Source organism: Podarcis muralis, chromosome 1 (assembly GCF_964188315.1).
Source record: "Podarcis muralis chromosome 1, rPodMur119.hap1.1, whole genome shotgun sequence".
Taxonomy (NCBI): Eukaryota; Metazoa; Chordata; class Lepidosauria; order Squamata; family Lacertidae; genus Podarcis; species Podarcis muralis.
This window is the reverse complement of record NC_135655.1, coordinates 109,074,202-109,092,100: the sequence shown is the minus strand read 5'-3', so window position 1 is coordinate 109,092,100 and position 17,899 is coordinate 109,074,202. Positions and strand designations below refer to the sequence as shown.

The 17,899-nt window shown below is 45.6% G+C and overlaps 1 protein-coding gene across 3 annotated transcripts in view; it reads right to left on the bottom strand.

Moving 5' to 3' along the window:
• The window catches only part of B3GALT1 (beta-1,3-galactosyltransferase 1), a 335,318-nt gene extending 332,552 nt beyond the window's left edge, over nt 1-2,766 (bottom strand). The window contains exon 1 of one of the 3 annotated variants that reach the window (XM_077936957.1): nt 2,532-2,766. The gene's annotated coding sequence lies outside the window, so the exon portion shown is untranslated. Of the gene's footprint in view, nt 1-2,498 lie in introns of all 3 variants that reach the window. The other 2 variants (XM_028747710.2, XM_028747700.2) reach the window with 2 other exon arrangements.
• Between the last annotated feature and the right edge of the window lie 15,133 nt (nt 2,767-17,899).

Sequence of the window (17,899 nt, the reverse complement as noted above, 5' to 3'; positions counted from 1 at the left end):
GGCCAAGGTATCTGCAGATCACAATCCATTATTTAACAAATCATTAGAATGGTATGTAGATTAGACTCTACATCAGATGGAAGATCATAGATATGCTACACTTTCCCCAATGTGTTGGTGTTTGGCTGCTAATTACATCAGTGGCACAATGCTTCAGAAAATTTAGAAGCATTAAGCACCATAAAAAATAAAAATAAAGATCCCTCTCGTAATTATGAGGGTTAGCTACTGCTCTATTAGAGAGTTAATGTTTTGCATCATGGAGTCGTTCCTTTTTAAGAAAGATATGAGAACAACCAATGCATTCTAAGATGACAAAACACTACTAACCAACTCAGAATCTAGTGTTCTGCAGCCCAAGCCTGTGCATATTTACTCAGGAGTAAGTTCCCATTGAGGTCCACGGTGCTTACTCCCTAGGAAGTGTGTACAAGATTGGAGCCAACAGAGCAACATATTAGACCACTGGATAAGCTGAAGTTTTGCTTTGTTTTATTGCTTCCAGTCTTCAAGAAGAAAGAACACATCCCAGTAAATCCAGAACTCATCTGGTGAGACCTAAGGTTTGGAAGAATTTAATACTGTGATCCTAACTACGCTTACAAAGAAGTAAGCCCCCCCCCAACGCAACTGAACTTATTTCAGAGTAAACATGCCAAGAGCAGCACTGCACATTATTATCCGCAAGTCAAGGTCAGGGATTTTGTAATAAACTTTCTGCAAACAAAATTTCAGCCAAGTTGCTATTCTCTTTAAATAGCTCTTGGGCAAGTGTCTTTTGACCACTAGCTGGCTCTTTCTCAGTATGCACAGAGTAGCTTTTTCTGCTTCATTTCTGTATTGCTTTTACCCCTCAAAGAACCACGAGAAGACAAACAGGCGACTGACGTGTCACTGAATTACTTCACCTTACTTCTGAGAAAAACTGCTTAATATTAGGTTGCATATCTCTAAGGAAAAAACAGGGAAAGTTCTGATGTATCTTTAAGACTTACAATGTATCATGCCAAAAGGTTTTGTTGCTACAAGCAACCCACTTTGTTATATTCAAGAGGATACATATGGCTGCAGCCACAATCCAATGCACATTTACTTGAGAGTAAACCTCACAGACTTACTTTTGTATAGGATAGCAAGCGACTTCTCGTCCATGAAACCTTATACCACAAGATCAGTTAGCTTTTCGAAAGGTGCCACAAGACCCTTTCTTCAACGTTGCTACAACAGACTAACACCATTACCTCCTCTTGGATCAATATTCATGGAGTTCTTCTTTTAAAAATAATAATCCTCAAAAAACTATTAAGGAACAAGCATCAATGGGTCATCCCATCCACTTCCCAAAGTTGCAAGGTTCCAAATCTACCAACCAACCAGCATTAGCCATCAGCAGAGTTGGGAACAAAAAAAGCCTTTTTCATTTAACGCAATTTCTGTGGGAGAATAAACAAACCCAGTCCCCTGCGGTGATGGTTACAAAAACAGAAGGTTAACGCTGTTTTCTTAATTGGCAATCTGTCTTTTAAAATAAATAAATAAATCCCCGCATCTTATTTGGGAGGGGAAAAAAGCAAAGTAGCAGCTGCCCTGACATCAATACACTTTGGAAGTCAAACAGTGCAGGCTGGCAAATAATCCGGCATCCCATTGTGGGGAACTGACAGTTCACAGCTGAGAGCCACTGGACTTCTCAACTCTCTCGCTCAGACATGAAAACAAAAGCTTGCTCTTCTCCACCAACCCCCAGCCAGACACACGCCTCCAGTAGTACTCTCTCTCACACACGGGAAAAGCTCCAGAAAAGTAGGTGAGCTGAACCCAAAGCGGGGCATCCACACGGTGGATCTATAGGTATTGGAACCAAGGCAGAGGTGGGCAGGGAAGGAGTTGGGCGGCTGCCTACCTGACTCACCCTAAGGTCTGAGGAGGTCGAAGCTGCTAGGAGAGATCAGTCCAGAGGCTCGCCTCCTCAACTTCGGGCATGGGCTGCGGGGCAAAGCCCGCCAGGCCACGGGCTCCAGCTGAAGTTTCGCTTGCAAGAAGCAAAAAGAACCCCCAAACAAGCAAACCCTCTTGCTCTCCAGCAACCTGCGCCCAGGGCATTGCCTTGCCAATCCGCGCTTCCCCTCGCCATGCAAATCCTCTTTTAATTAGGCCAATAAAGTTCCATCTGCGGGGCTTCCTGGATGCTCCTTCGTCCTCGCGTTCCGGCTGCCGGCGAAGCCTCCTTGAAGGGCATGCGAGCATCAGGGCGATGCTCCGGAGGCGGCCGGGCGCCTCTGCCCCGCCAAGTGCGCCCAAGCCCTCCAGGCGCCCATGCCGCGCTCGCCCCTCGCCCAGACATCTTGCTCAACGCCCCCCAGCCCAGCCCAGCCCTGCCCGGGAGCGGCCGATCCCCTGCCCTGCGCCGCCCGAGTCCAGCCCTTCCAACAACGGATGCTGCGCGGGGAGATCCTGCCCCTCACGCACAGCCACAATACACACACACACACACACACCCAGAAAGAATCCTGCCCGGCGCCAAACCTCACCGGCGGGGCTCGGCTCACGTCCTTCCCTTGACTGGCAGCAGCAGCGCGGACGCTTCTCAGCGGAGTTCCGGCTCCCGCTCGCCGCTTTCCTGCCCGGCCGCCCATTCCGCCAGCATCCCTTCTCCCTCCGCCGCCGCCGCGCCGCCAGCCCCGCTCTCCCCGCAGCTGCACCAGCCGCCGCGGCAGCAGCAGCAGCAGCGATTCACGCCGCACGCCCAGCCAGCAATGGAACTCGGCCCTCGCCGACTGACAAGCGCCGGCAGCCAATCGGCGCCTCCTCGGGCTCCCCGGGAGAGAGGGGCGCCCACCAATGGCGGGAGGAGGGCTGCCCGCCCAGCCGCTTCCCCCGCCCACCCAGCCCCCGTGGTCGCCTCCTCGCGTTCTTCTTCTCCCCCTGCCTCAGTCGGCAGCTCGGCTTCCGGGAGAGCGGGAAGGAAGGGGCCGCCGGCTCCCGGTGGGGCTTTAGGGGTCCGCAGCGCCGAGGTGCGCCCGCCTTGCCCGAGGCTACCTTTAAGGTGGCTTCGGCCATCCCCTTCCACCTTAACCGGGAGGATCGGAGGGACGCGGCGGTGGGAGGGACCCAGGGTCGAAAGAGAGGGGGCGGGGGACGAATCGGTACCAAAGGAATCACTGCTTCTTCGGGAGAATACCTTTAGAGTAAGCGTTGCACGCAAGGAAGGTGGGATTAGCATCCCCCCCCACTGGAAAACGCCTATTCTCACAGCTGGCATTTGCACATGTGTCGAAGCAATAGGGAGAGAACTTGTTTTTGGTTTTCGAGTGTATACATCACAGTTTCATCATGAAGTGAATGTGCCTTACATTTTCAAATCAGATGGAAGCTGGTTTGAGGGGAAGTACATCCAACAGCTGTATTTCTCAAAAATTACAAGGCAGATACAAATTGTGGCTAATGTCATAGAGCCATAGAATTGTAGAGTTGGAAAGGACCCAACAATCCAGGAATCATAGCTACAGAATCCTGGACAGATGGCCCCATAACCTCTGCTTAAAAGCTTCCAAGGATGGTGAGGCCACCACCTTCTGAGGGAGCCCATTTGACTGTCGAACAGCTCTTACTGTCAGAAACTTATTCCCAATGTTTCGTTGGAATCTCCTTTCTTGCTATTTGAATCCATTGGTTCATGTTCTACCCCTTGAAGCCTCAGCAAACAAGCTTGCTCCATCCTCCATGTGACAGCTCTTCAGATATTTGAAGATGCCTATTATATCTCCTCTCAGTCTTTTCTTTTCCAGACTAAGCATACCCAACTCCCTCAACCTTTCCTCATAAAGCTTGGTTTCCATACCCTTGATCATCTTGGTCGCCCTCCCGTGCACACGTTCCAGCTTGTCAATATCCTTCTTAAAACTGTGGTGCCATGTCATATGCACATGACTTCAAACACTATTGGCGGGGGCACCAGTAATGTGTCCAGAGCCAAATGAATGGGAGAGCCCATAACCAAATATTTATAACAATTTTGGAGCGTATACAATGTCCATGGGTTAAAAGGAATATGGAACACATACACTGTTATGTATTTTATTGGCTTCAGAACAAAAATAACTTGGAGAGTAAAGCATGGAAGAGAATCCTGTAATCCATGTTGTCTGGTGACAATGTTAGAAAAAAACTGTTATTTGAGAACTTGTGGATTCAGTTCCACACATTTGTGTGTGTTGATACGCATTCATCTCACTTCAAGATTAGCACCCTTTATTTGGTGCATGTGTGGTGGAAGTGAACTCCAACTAAGTCATACTCAGACCCACTGAAATCAGTTATCTACTCTGAGTACAGTATGACCAGTATTGTATATTACCCAGCTGTAGCATGTCTTTGCATCCTTTACCGTGTGAATTTGGCAGTATATACTGTACATTTATAGGCACCTGTCAACCATACCACCGCAGGAGAAACATCAAAGTTTTTCTATAATGCTAAGGCACTTGTTCCATTAATATATTGGTCTTTCTGTGAGCATTTAAGCCTTTCAACAACCCTTTGAGATAGGCTAGGCTGCAAGATTGTGACTTGAGGAAGACCACCCAGTGAGCATCATAGCCAAGTGTGGATTTCAATAGGGACAAATGTGAGGCTCTGCATTTAGGCAGGAAGAACTAGCTGCACAAATATAAAATGGGAAACATCTGGATTGCCAATAGTCCATGTGGAAAGGATCTAGAGGTCTTAGTAGACCACAAGTTTAACATGGGTCAACAGTTTGATGCAGCGGCAAAAAATATATGCTAATAATATTCCAGACTGCATCAACAGAACTATAGTGTCCAGATCACAATACATTTCAGAGCACAATTCTAAGTGTTGGTGTTGACCATTAAAGCCCTAAACGGCCTCAGCCCAGTATACCTGAAGGAGCGTCTCCACCCCCATTGTTCTGCCCGGACGCTGAGGTCCAGCGCCGAGGGCCTTCTGGCGGTTCCCTCATTGCGAGAAGCAAAGCTACAGGGAACCAGTCAGAGGGCCTTCTCAGTAGTGGCACCCTCCCTGTGGAACACCCTCCAATCAGATGTCAAAGAGATAAACAACTACCTGACATTTAGAAGATATCTGAAGGCAGCCCTGTTCAGGGAAGTTTTTAATGTGTGACATTTTAATGTATTTCTAGTTCTGGGAACCACAAGTTAAGAAAGATATTGACAAGCTGGAACATGTGCAGAGGAAGGCAGCCAATATGATCAAGAGACTGGAAACCAAGCCTTCTAAGGAACAGTTGATGGAGTTGGGCCTGGAAAACAGGAGACTGAGAGGAGATATGGTAGCCATCTTAAAATATCTAAAGGGCTGTCACATGGAGGATGGAGCGAGCCTGTTGTTTCCTGCATCGCATGCTGGGACCCGAACCAATGGATTCAAGTTACAAGAAAGGAGATTCCAACTAAGCATCAGAAAGAACGAAACAGTAAGGGTTGTTCAACAGTGAAACAGACTCCTATGAGAGGTGGTGGCCTCTCCTTCCTTGGATGTTTTTAAGCAGAGGCTAATTGGCCCTCTGTCATGCATGATTTAGTTGAGATTCCTGCATTGCAGGGGGTTGGACTAGATGACTCTCAAGAACCTTTCCAACTCTATAATTCCATTATTCTATGCTTTAACATCTCAGATTCTTGCACTGTGTAATTTATGACAGAAAATTATAAGTTCTCTTAAAGCCTTACAGCTTGAAACATTTTTCAGGCCTGAGGGGACTTAGGATGTTTGTGTACATAGCATGTCAATATAAAGTAGCTAAAAGCCCAGCAGGAAACTGCATTTTAAACAAGTTACCACAATGTATACTGCCGATTCTGTTTAATTCAGAATTAGTTACAAGTATCATCAATATCAACGCCACATTGTATGTATTTTGTCAATCCACAGAGATCTGCAGCAACTGTGCAGAAATCCAAAGTGCCACAGCAAACGGAACATGAAGACACTTTTCTTCCATCTAGCAACTCAACTCACAAAAACTAAAAACAAAACCTTTCAATCTCTTCAGTAAAAGCACCCCACATTTCTTAAACTGCAAAGCACTTAAAGAGCAAAGCATTGATCCCAGCGCTAATAAAATCCATGGCTGCATGTCAACATTGCTTGGGTTAATTACCCTTGGGTACCGGAGGATTAAAAACAAATGTGTGCAAAAAGATGTCTTAAAGAGAGCTAGCTAGCTTAAGAACAGCAACACACCATTCACAAATATAAGATGATCTGCATTGGCAGGAAGACAGGACTCCTGAACAGACTGACAGCAACACCAAAACATGCTAAACTTCAGCAGAAGTCGGACTTGGAAAGAAAAAGCCCAGAGGACGGCAAATGAACTCCCAGCATTATATTGGTCAGGATGCAAGTAATAAAAGCTTCCCCTCCTCCCTGTCCAAACACAATAGTGTGTTACCATCATACTCAGCCACAATAGCCTCTTATCTAAAGTTATTTATTACTTAAGACAGAGCACCAGGCACTCCTCACCTCAAAATGTCAAAATCTTAGAAGATGATACAAAGCAGTGTCTCCTATACAGTTTTATGGATGGGAAGAGCTGTGAGAGAATGGCTTAGCCCAGAGTCGATGGCAGATAATAAAGATTAGCAGTATAATAACTTGCTTTTTTCTATTATGATACCATAAGGAGAAGGGTTCAGGCCATACGCCATTGCCAAGCTTCTGTTGTGCTTTGTAGCTTCCTGAAAAATCTTTCTGCATTTTTAAAAGTCATTTTCCTGTCATGTTTTCAGGTAGAACTTTAAATTATGAGGGCAGCACATTTGAAAGGCAACATAACCAGGAAGCAAATAAACTGCACATATGTTGTGTTTTCCAAGCTTGTGATTCCTAAGCCAAGATTTCAGTTGAAGGCCTCAGTGCTATACTTGGGAGTAAGCCCCGCTGCGGACTCATTTCTGAGTAGACATGTACAATTGCACCATTAGGATACGATCTTAAAACCACTTACTTGGGTGTAAGTTCTACTGACCTTGGTTGGATGTCCTTCTGAGTAAATATGCACATGTGGTACTGCAGTCCTTATTTTATGCTTTTAGAGCAATATCAGAGTTTCTGTCCAGGAAGCTTGAAGGTCCCTCCCTCTTTGACCAGTTCCATAATTGCATAGCTGTTTATGGGCAATATTCTGAATGGTGCATGGTAAATGCCTTCTTGTTCCACCAGCCAAAAACAGTCACATAGATATACCATGTGTCAGAGCTGCCTCAGGTCCCAGCTCACAGAGGACCAACGCCAGTCCGTTGTTATATAAAATAGCCTTTATTGAAGTTCAGTCTCTCATTTACAGCCACGGCGCGCAGCTCTACGTCTTAAACCCTAGACCGCCGTAGCTCCGTCTGAGTCTCCTCCCCCCAGACACCAGTTTAAGACTCTAGCCTTGCTCCACCTCTTCCTTTGTTCTTTCCTCCTCTGGGTCCGCCTGTCTGCCGGGGTTTTGCCCTTTCTAGACTCTTCTGACGCTGAGTCCCCCGAGTCTTCCCCCTCCCTCCGGCGGGCTTTAGGACCTGGTTCCCAATCCGGGCTTTCTGCTGTCCCGCGCGCCTGTACATTTGAACTTGGTGCGCGCGCCCAGCCTGCCACCTTCCTTCTGACCGTTATACTGCTCCTGTCGCTGCTTCCCTCTTCGGGGATGCTAGCTGGGCCTGACTCCTCCTCCCTGCTTGCCGGAGGAGACGCTGACTCTGACCTATGGGACTCTTCCCCCCCACTACGCTCCGGTGGGGAAGCTGGTCCTGATTTCCAGCTACTGCTCTGGGAGTCTCCGCTGGCCCCCTGCTTCTGGTGTGTCCCCCCTGGGACCCCCCTTGCCCTGGCCATCGGCGCCCCCTTCTGGGAATCTTCTGATTCACTGGAGAGGCTCATGGAATCTCTCGGGTCACTGTCATTCTGCCCTCCGCTGCCCTCAGATTCCTCCCCCTCACTCTCCATTTCCTCTCTCTCCTGTGCCTCTGCTCCTGAGCCCCTGACACCATGCAAAATAAATCCTCACACTCATGTTTTCCCCATTTCTGATAAGGTCATTCTGTTCTTTTGCGTGCTCACCAAAAGACCCAAAACAAAAGAATTTTGTTAGGCATTATAAAACCGTGGGACAAACTCTGAATGTGATCTTCCCGGCAGTGGGGTCTCTTTCCTGCTTCAGTTTTCTCCAGTTTCTACAAAGGTAACCGTAGTCAAATTCACACAGCAAAGGATGCAAAAACAGATAGACAAACACAGTCATGGAGTATATTGTTGCTAGGGCAACATCAGGGCCTGCTGGAGTTGGACTGACTCCTTTCCTTCCCAGGGCCAAGGGGGTCTGCCCTGTGACAAGGAAGAAGAGAGGAAATATGTCAAACAGTCCCCTCCTCACACAGTGCAAACTGACACTACCTGCCCTGTGAGAAGGAAGGAGAGAGGGAGAGAGGCAGGGCCTGTGCCCTCTCCCCTTGTCTTTGTCAGGTGCAACTTTTACATGTGTGTGTGTGTGTGTGTGTGTGTGTGTGTGTGTGTATTTCTGGAAGTCTGTTTGACTTCCAAAACGTTCAGAAACCAAGGTGTGGCTTCCGATTGGCTGCAGGAAGTTCGTGCAGCAGAGCCGTGGAAGCCGAGCCAGATGTTCGGGTTCCAAAGAACGTTCACAAACCAGAACACTCACTTTGTGGCGTTCAGGAGCCAAAACGTTCGAGTTGCAAGGCATTCGTCAGCCAAGGTATGACTGTATACATACATACATACATACATACATACATACAGAATATTTTATTATGTTGCAAAACAAACAAAGTACATATAGCATCTCCACTTTCGATTCATAAAGTCTTGTATATTTTTTTGTGTTAGCATTTTAACATTGTAAACTGCCTTGGGGGAATTGGCAGAAAGGCTGTGTATAAATGCAATAAACAAATAAAACAAACATGGAAGGTAAAGGTAAAGGACACCTGACAGTTAAGTCCAGTCGCGAACAACTGGGGTTGAGGCGCTCATCCCGTTTTACTGGCCGAGGGAGCCAACGTTTGTCCGCAGACAGTTTTTCTGGGTCATGTGGCCAGCATGACTAAGCCGCTTCTGATGAAACCAGAGCAGCACATGGAAACGCCATTTACCTTCCCGCTGGAGCGGTACCTATTTATCTACTTGCACTTTTTGGGCATGCTTTTGAACTGCTAGGTTGGCAGGAGCTGGGACCGAGCAACTGGAGCTTACCCCGTCATGGGGATTTGAACTGCCGACCTTCCGATCAGCAAGCCCTAGGCTCAGTGGTTTAGACCACAGCGCCACCCGCGTCCCACATAGATACGCATAAAACAAACAGATACACATAAATGTGTGTCGCTACAGTTCTCTTCTGCTTCCTGCCTCAGATGGATCCTCTATGTCCTCTTCAGTCCTGAAGACACATCCAAATAACTACTAGATTCTCTGGTTTCCAACAGTACAGGGGAACAACCATCATTGTTTCTTTGTTCTGGTAGTCCTCAGTGCAACACTGTTTTGCACCTTGCAGAGCCAAACATGGTCTGCCTACCACCTCCTGCACCCCTATCTGCAGACTCTGCAGCTTCAACATCATGCTCAGCAATTCCTCTCCCTTTCTTGTGCCTCCTCCTTCACTGTGGTTCTAACTTCCAGCCTAAGCAGTTCTGGAGGACTTGAAAGCTGGCTTCTACTCTGTGTGGCATTTTTCTTAATAAAGGTTGTGCCTCACTGAGACTTTGCCTTGTGTTTCCCCCTCCTAAAGTACTGTTTTTGTAAACAGATTCTCAATATAATTTAATAAGGCTAAGTATTGCTAAGTATTTGCTTTGTCATTGCCACATTTCCCCTTTCCACTGTGAAATAGGAGGAGTTAAGAACACCTCTTTATTACTGCATCCTAAGGGGGTGATTAGAAGGGACGCGGGTGGCGCTGTGGGTTAAACCACAGAGCCTAGGACTTGCCGATCATAAGGTTGGCAGTTCGAATCCCCGCGACGGGGTGAGTGCCCATTGCTCGGTCCCTGCTCCTGCCAACCTAGCAGTTCGAAAGCAAGTCAAAGTGCAAGTAGATAAATAGGTACCACTCCAGTGGGAAGGTAAACGGCGTTTCCGTGCGCTGCTCTGGTTTGCCAGAAGCGGCTTAGTCCTGCTGGCCACATGACCTGGAAGCTGTACGCCGGCTCCCTCGGCCAATAAAGCGAGATGAGCGCAGCAACCCCAGAGTCGGTCACGACTGGACCTAATGGTCAGGGGTCCCTTTACCTTTACCTTTTTAAGGGGGTGAAATGACTGTCAGGGGTCAGCAAAAATCAGCTGCACAGCTGAATTATCACTCCTCACCTGTTTTGGGTGACACCAACCTTCCACATTGCCAAATATCTTCACTTGGGAACTCATGGGGAACTTGGCAGCTAAACTAATTCCTGTAGGGAGTGGGATTTGAGGATTTATTTAGATGGTTTGAGGGAGCTGCTAAGTTGTAAATTTATTCCTTCCAGTCCTTGTCTCATTTTACTGGCTTGACCATCTGATCCCGAGATTATAGATGAGACAACCTGAAGCAAAAATTTGCAAGCTTCTGAAACTGGAGATGGTCAAGCAAAGTTCTGGGAAATGTGCCTAAAATCCCATGGGAAAGCAGTACCATAAAAAGCAAGGAGAGTTCTGAGAAATTGAAAGCTCAGTGCTGAAAACCAATATTATGATTTTAATTCATTGTGAGGTGTGTTTTTTCAAAGAAAATAGTCAAAAATTTTAGATGATACGATTTGCAGTAAATTAATCAAGGTACTTGAACTGCTTAAGCTTACAGGATTTGAAGGACTATAAGCCAATTAATTGCGCTGAATTCTTCATTGGATTTCCAAACTTGTGTGCTTGCAATTCTTTATTTCAAGGCATTTTGAACAGTTTACACTAGCAATAGTACCTTTTTCTTCTTCAGTGCACTTGCTGTAATCAAAGGCTTCACAATAATTTTTCAGAGAGAAAGCTGACTGCACAGAGGATGGACAGCACAAGCTACAGCTCAGCATCCTTTTGACAAGTTGGGTACCACTGTATCAACTGACAACATTCTTAGTTACAAAACCTTGTGTCATTTGGAACACGACAGTGATACAAATAAGCAAGCACCAAAACATCTGGAAAGAATGATATATATGCAGTGTGGTTTAAGGAAATAGGGAGCCTGTGGTCCACATCTATCAGACAGCCGACAAGAGATGATACAAGTATGAGCTCAATGTGTACGTGGCATCCCTGTGTTTGTAGATTACCTTCTTACAAAACACCCTTTTGCACATGTGGCTGGAAGCTCATCCCTAACAGGGATGAGGGAGCCTGTGGCCCTCAGGACATTGTTCAGCTCTCACCACCCCTGACCTTTGGCCATACTTGCTGGGGCTGATGGGAGTTGGAGTCCAACAACCTCTGGTGGGTCACAGGTTCCTCATCCCTCAATCCAGAAGAACAATCCGCATGATGTTTCCTTTAATGAGTTGCTGTTACAGGATGAGGGTAAAAGATGTCAATGGAACGTAATGCACTAAACTGTGCACAGGCTAATGCAATGTTCCTGCAGTCACAAGGGCTCAAACAGATATGTGTAGTTCCTCAGGAGTTTATTAACTTTGATGGAAGAGGCAGTTCCATGCACAGAAAGGAATGTGCATGTGAAGTGGCGTCCTTCACTGAAACAAATGGTGACACCTGCATGCGCAAGTATGGCACCCGTGTCAAAGCCTTCTTTATTGGGGCATCAAAGTCCAATGCAACCACCAGTTTTCAAAATGTGACTCTTGGGATGCTGCAGAATTGAATTAAAAACTAATTATCAGCTGTAAGTTACTCAAACCTTCAATGAATATTCAAAAGCTAGCCTACGGTATTGTATGTGAGTTAAAGCAGATATTTAGCAGTAGAAATGTTTCGTTGTCTTTAGAACATAAATATTTAAAGTCTGCAGTTTTACATATAATGTATTTTACATTTTCCCTGTGTGGGATTCATAAATCCTTCAAGCCAGGGGGGGGGGGGGAAAGGGAATAATTCTGTGTTCAGTCATTTCTGAATAGCTAAGAGAAATATTTTTGTATTATCTGAAAAACGTAAACAAAAACCTTCAGCCATTCCGCTTGGACAATATTGGCCATCTCATAAATATAACCTTCAAGACTCAACATTCTGGTGCAGTTTCTTCCCATAATATAATAGCTCTGGTGCACACAGTAGCTATTTTCTTGTCCAGAAAAGCCTGCCCTCAGCCTACTCAGAATCAGTAATATGTCTAACCCAATTCATCAAAAGTGTTGGAAGATAACTAAACAGCATTTGGTTGGAATACAAAAACCATCTATCACATCTCAACAGCTGTATCGTTGCAGATTCTCCCCAAAGTGCCTGCTGGAAGAATCTTGGTGGAGGCAGAGATAAAGGAAACAAACAGTTTAAAAATCACACTTTGGGGAGGGGTGTGTGTGGAAATCACATCAATGATATGCCTAAAATTTAATTTAGCTAGCACTTATTATCTCATTTTTTTTTAGCTCTCCCTGTTAGAAAGAAATGCCCCACATAGGTGAACTCACTGCACAGAAAAACCGAATCAAGAAGAACCAGGTCCTAGTTTTCAGCACTGTCGAGGCTGGATATTATTGTATTAGTAGTGCTAGATTTTACTGAGGATTTCCTGTTCATTGCTGTATTGCATTGCACTACACCTATCTGCACTATACACTTAAAGCAGTATCATGCCACTTTAAAGTACTCATAGCTTTCCCCAAAGGATCCAGCGTTTCTTAAGGAGGCTGAGAGTTGTTAGGAGACCATTATTCCACTCACTGAGCTACGATTCCAAGAGTGCTTTAACAGTCAATCCCTCTTCCCAGGGAACTCTGGGAATCGTGCCTCTGTGAGGGGAATAGGGGGCTTCTAATGATACTGCTATGATAACAGTGGTATATGATACTGCTCTGGTTTAAATGTACAGTGCAGATGTGGCCTGTGTTTCGTTATTGAGGTCTTTTGCTTTTAAAAAATTCTGGAACCTGAAACTGTAACTCCTCCTCCCCAGAATCAGACAGAACATATTTCTGCGAAGATGAAATCACAGTTTGGAACTGTTCCATAAGCAGACTCCACCCTTTCCCCTTCCTGCTAGCGAGCAGAGCTATTTGGATCTTGGTTAATACTCCTCAAGGACTTTCATTTTGACTTTTAGCAAAATGATCCAGCTTTCCAAACAACCTGACTGAGACAGGCCTGCCAGTCTCTGGACTCCTTCCCAAAAAGTCACACATCATCCCTGCCATGGGAAAGGGAAACAGGTTATCTTCTCATGATTATTAGCAGCAGCAATTGCCAGATTATCCCATGAAAAGCCTTTAGAAAGAAATTACAAGCAAAATTATAAATAAAATGAAAATATTAATCATGATTAAGGAAACCACTGAACAAAACTACAGATTTATGCAAGCTGAAAGCTGAATGTTCTTTCCCTCGGTTAATCCAGTTCAGATTAATTTTTTGTATTAGAAAATTAATTTTTGCATTCTTGATAGCATTAATGTTCCTTGAAACAGATGGTCTGCTACTGTCTGGTGAGGGGGTGGAGAGACATATTCTAACCGGGGGGTGGCAGTGGGGGGTGGGATGTGAAATAGCTTAACCACTCACAGATGCAAAGGAAGATTGAACAAAAGGAACAAAAGTCCATTCTGCAGTCCACTCACCTTGCTTGAGTCAGAAATTAGTTTAATTTATGGGGGTTCTGCTCTCACATGACCTCCAAATCTAGGTGCATCCCATCTCCCACCATCCCTGACTTTTAGTCATGCTGGCTGGGGCACCAATATATGGAGGGGGCCACATGGTCTAGCCATGGCTGTACTTGTCTGGAGAGTAAATCAAGGACAGTGCAATCCTACCTGTGTCTACTCAAAAATAAGCCCTACTAAATTCATTGGAGCTTACTCCCAGGTACGTGGGGTTAGGATTGCAGTCTTACTTCAGAGTGGACATGCATTGGCTTAAGCTATATATAGTTTACAGCCTCATTTCCTGTACCAAATTTACAGTGGAGAAGGTCAGTGTGCTACAGTTCACAACCAGATGTACTAGATATGTACACACACAAAAGAGACCACCATGCAGCTTGCATTACTCACTGGTTCTATAATCACTCTGCACCACAGACTGAAGCCCTTTGAGCATATGCACTGTGGCAATTTCATGTGCCATTGGCCAAAGAGATGTGTGGAAACATTTCTAATGAGAAGTCTTCATGCATTTATCACAGTATTACATGCTTGTGTACATTGCTTAAGGTCAAGGTAGATAATCAAATTGATAAGGTGACCTTCAGAAGCCCTTCTCTGGGTGCCCCCGCCAAATGAGCTATGACTAATGGGTTTTGGGGAGATGGCCTTCTACCTTGCCTTCCACCTTCTTGACTTGCACCCACTCGGCATCCTTCTTGGATTTTAGGTGCAGACCCACTAAAATGCCAACAACAACAACTACTCAGTGTTTCTACAATACAAAGCTGTTGTAACACAAGGTGCTCTTCCTAGGAAACCCTGAGAACCTGTAGGAGAGAATGGGATAGGGCATTTACCTGACCTCCTAGCAGCAGAGTCTCTACAGCTCACCTGGAGGGAGAGTGGGAAGGGCAAGGAAGCAGGGAGGTCAGTGCTGTGCAAACACACCAGCAGGAGCACCATGTCAGTTGAAGTCTCCACTGCCTTGCCTCGTTCATGCTCCCTCTTGGTAAGCAGCAGGAGGTTATGTAACTACTGCTATCCTACCCTATCAACTACTACTGCTCAGAACTGAAGTTCTGGAGTGGTTAGAGTTTTTTAGGAGGTGGGGTGCAGACAAGCAAACATCTGAAGACACACCAGCTATGGTCTAAGGCATTTATTTTCAGGGCAGGGAATGTTTTCCGAAATGTATTCCACTAAACGTAACAGGATGTAGGAATTCCCAGCGTTTTCACCAAACTACCATTCCCAGAAGCCCTGACAGTTAAAATGATATAAAACTGGCATAAGTAAACTGGCATAAGTTTGTATTGTAGCTGCACTGCTGCCCCTAATGAATGGATTATAGGTGCTTCTGGAGGACATTCTGACAAATGGACCACCACTGTCTCTAAATGGTACCATGACCACACTCTTGGGGAGGGGGGATTTCTGCATGTTTCAAAGAATCCAGCTGGTGATAACAAAAGATTGTGAATATAATTAAGTTAAACATAATGATAAAAAATTCTGAGACGGGGCTGAGTGATTTGCTGGTGAATCATGATGACACAACAACTCTATTGTTAAAATGTTGTTGCTCAAGAAATATCTTTCTGGCTTCCAACCGATGGCTATTAACAGCTGTCTGTTTACCCTTGGGCTCAGCACAAAGCCATCAAAAATATGCAAATGAATAAAAAAATGGATTTTAGAATGCAGTGTAATAGAGCACATCTCTCCTTGAACAAAAGGAAGTAAATTGGAGACAATATGAATAGGGTGGAACCAGTAGCTTGCAAACAACTTTGTGTCCTGACCAATCTAAAATGTTCATTGTCTAAAATACACCACATGGAATGCATTCCCTGGTGCCTAAGACCTGGAATAGTCCCCTGTGCGTGTTAGCAGATTCAGCTTGAGAAGAGGTGTTTGGATCCCCCAGTCCTACTACGTTAGGTAACTTCATAATGCAAACCAAACCAGGGTCCATGGACAAGTGTTTGATTTGGTATTTCTCACTAACTTGGACATATCAAATGTCACTGGCTCCCAGGACATTTCCGAGCACAATTCAAAGTGTTGGTGCTGACCTTTAAATTCCTAAACGGTTTTGGCCCTGTATACCTGAAGAAGCATCTCCACCTCCATCGTTCAGCCCGGACACTGAGGTCCTCCTCCGAAGGTCATCTGCTGGTTCCCTCACTGTGAGATGCAAAGTTACAGGGAACCAGGCAGAAGGCCTTCCCGGTAGTGGCACCCTCCCCAGGGGCACTTTTGGCCCACTTTTTGAAATATGGCAACCGTACAATAGCCCTTTCCTGCTCATGATCCCCCAAAATTAGTGTTCAATGCGGCTTCTGATATGGGAGGTAATATAATCACCATGAATGTTCCAATCCCTCTTTAAAGGTAAAGAGGTAAACATACCCTGACCGTTAGGTCTAGTCGCGGACGACTCTGGGGTTGTGTGCTCATCTCGCTCTATAGGCCGAAGGAGTTGGCGTTTGTCTGCAGATGGCTTCCGGGTCATGTGGCCAGAATGACAGCCGCTTCTGCCAAACCAGAGCACCGCACGGAAACACCATTTACCTTCCCACCAGAGTGGTACCTATTTATCTACTTGCATTTTGACGTGCTTTTGAACTGCTAGGTGGGCAGGAGCTGGGACCGAGAAACCGGAGCTCACCCCATTGCGGGGATTGGAACTGCCGACCTTCTGATCGGCAAGCCCTAGGCTCTGTGGTTTAGACCACATCCCATTATTACCTATATGACCATTAAAGTTCCTTTGAAGTGCTAACTACTGTCTTCCTATGCATCTTTTAGACCAGTTAGGATGCTTAAGCTCTGAAGATTCAAGACTGCTGTATTTCAAGGATCTTTGGGGATATACCCACTAATTTGGGGAATGTAGTCATGTACCCCTAATGCAGCAGGGCAGATTGGGTAAGGGGAGGAAGAACCCTAATTTATTTCTCTCTCTCTCTCTCTCTCTCTCTCTCTCTCTCTCTCTCTCACACACACACACACACACACACACACACACACACCCTAAACTTAGAACTGCAAGGTAAGTTGGGAGGGAATAGGATCACATATGGTATGAAGTAAGGTATGTAGAAAATCACTTAAAGTTGTGGAACACAGCAAGTACAAGTGGGATCAGGGTGTGGGAATTGTTTTCACACTTGTTCACTGCCCTGGAATCTCCTGATAAAGGACACTTTGGAAATATTTCAGCTGAATAACTAAATATATAAAGCAAACAAAGCTCAAGCTACCTGAGCAAATTAAAACAGCTGAAGGTCAATAAAGAAGGGCAATCATGGGTCTCAGAGAAGAGTTTATTCCGCAGCATTGGGGCAATGTAGTCACGTACACATTTATACATAAAGTAATTAAGAAACATGAACATGTCCTGCCACTCTGCCTCTGCCCTGGATAAAGCACTCAGGTTGTACTTCTGATCAGATTAGTTGACGATCGAAGCCCACAGAAATTATTTCATAGAATCATAGAATCATAGAGTTGGAATAGACCACAAGGGTCATCGAGTCCTACCCCCTGCCAAGCAGGAAACACCATCAGAGCACTCCTGACATATGGTTGTCAAGCCTCTGCTTAAAGACCTCCAAAGAAGGAGACTCCACCACACTCCTTGGCAGCAAATTCCACTGTCGAACAGCTCTTACTATCAGGAAGTTCTTCCTAATGTTTAGGTGGAATCTTCTTTCTTGTAGTTTGGATCCATTGCTCCGTGTCTGCTTCTCTGGAGCAGCAGAACTGATTTCATCAGTTTGATCCTTCAATAGCCCTTACAATATAATCCTGTATACGTACACTCAGAAATAAGCCCCTTTGGCTTCAATGGGACTTACTCTCAGGTAAGTTGGTATAGAGTTGTAGCATTAGTTGAATTGATCAGAAGGTGCTAGTGATACAGAGGATGTGGAATATTCCAACCTCTGGCATCTCCAGCTTCTCCAGATGATTGAAGGCCCCTGACATGTCATCCTGACATTGCACACATGATGATGTGTGATGTCCTGATGTCACTCTTGGAACTCTCTGAATTTTGAGGGGGCCCAGCCCCTGCAAAAAAGATCAGGGCCCAAAGTGCCTTGGGCCCAGAAACTGGTGCC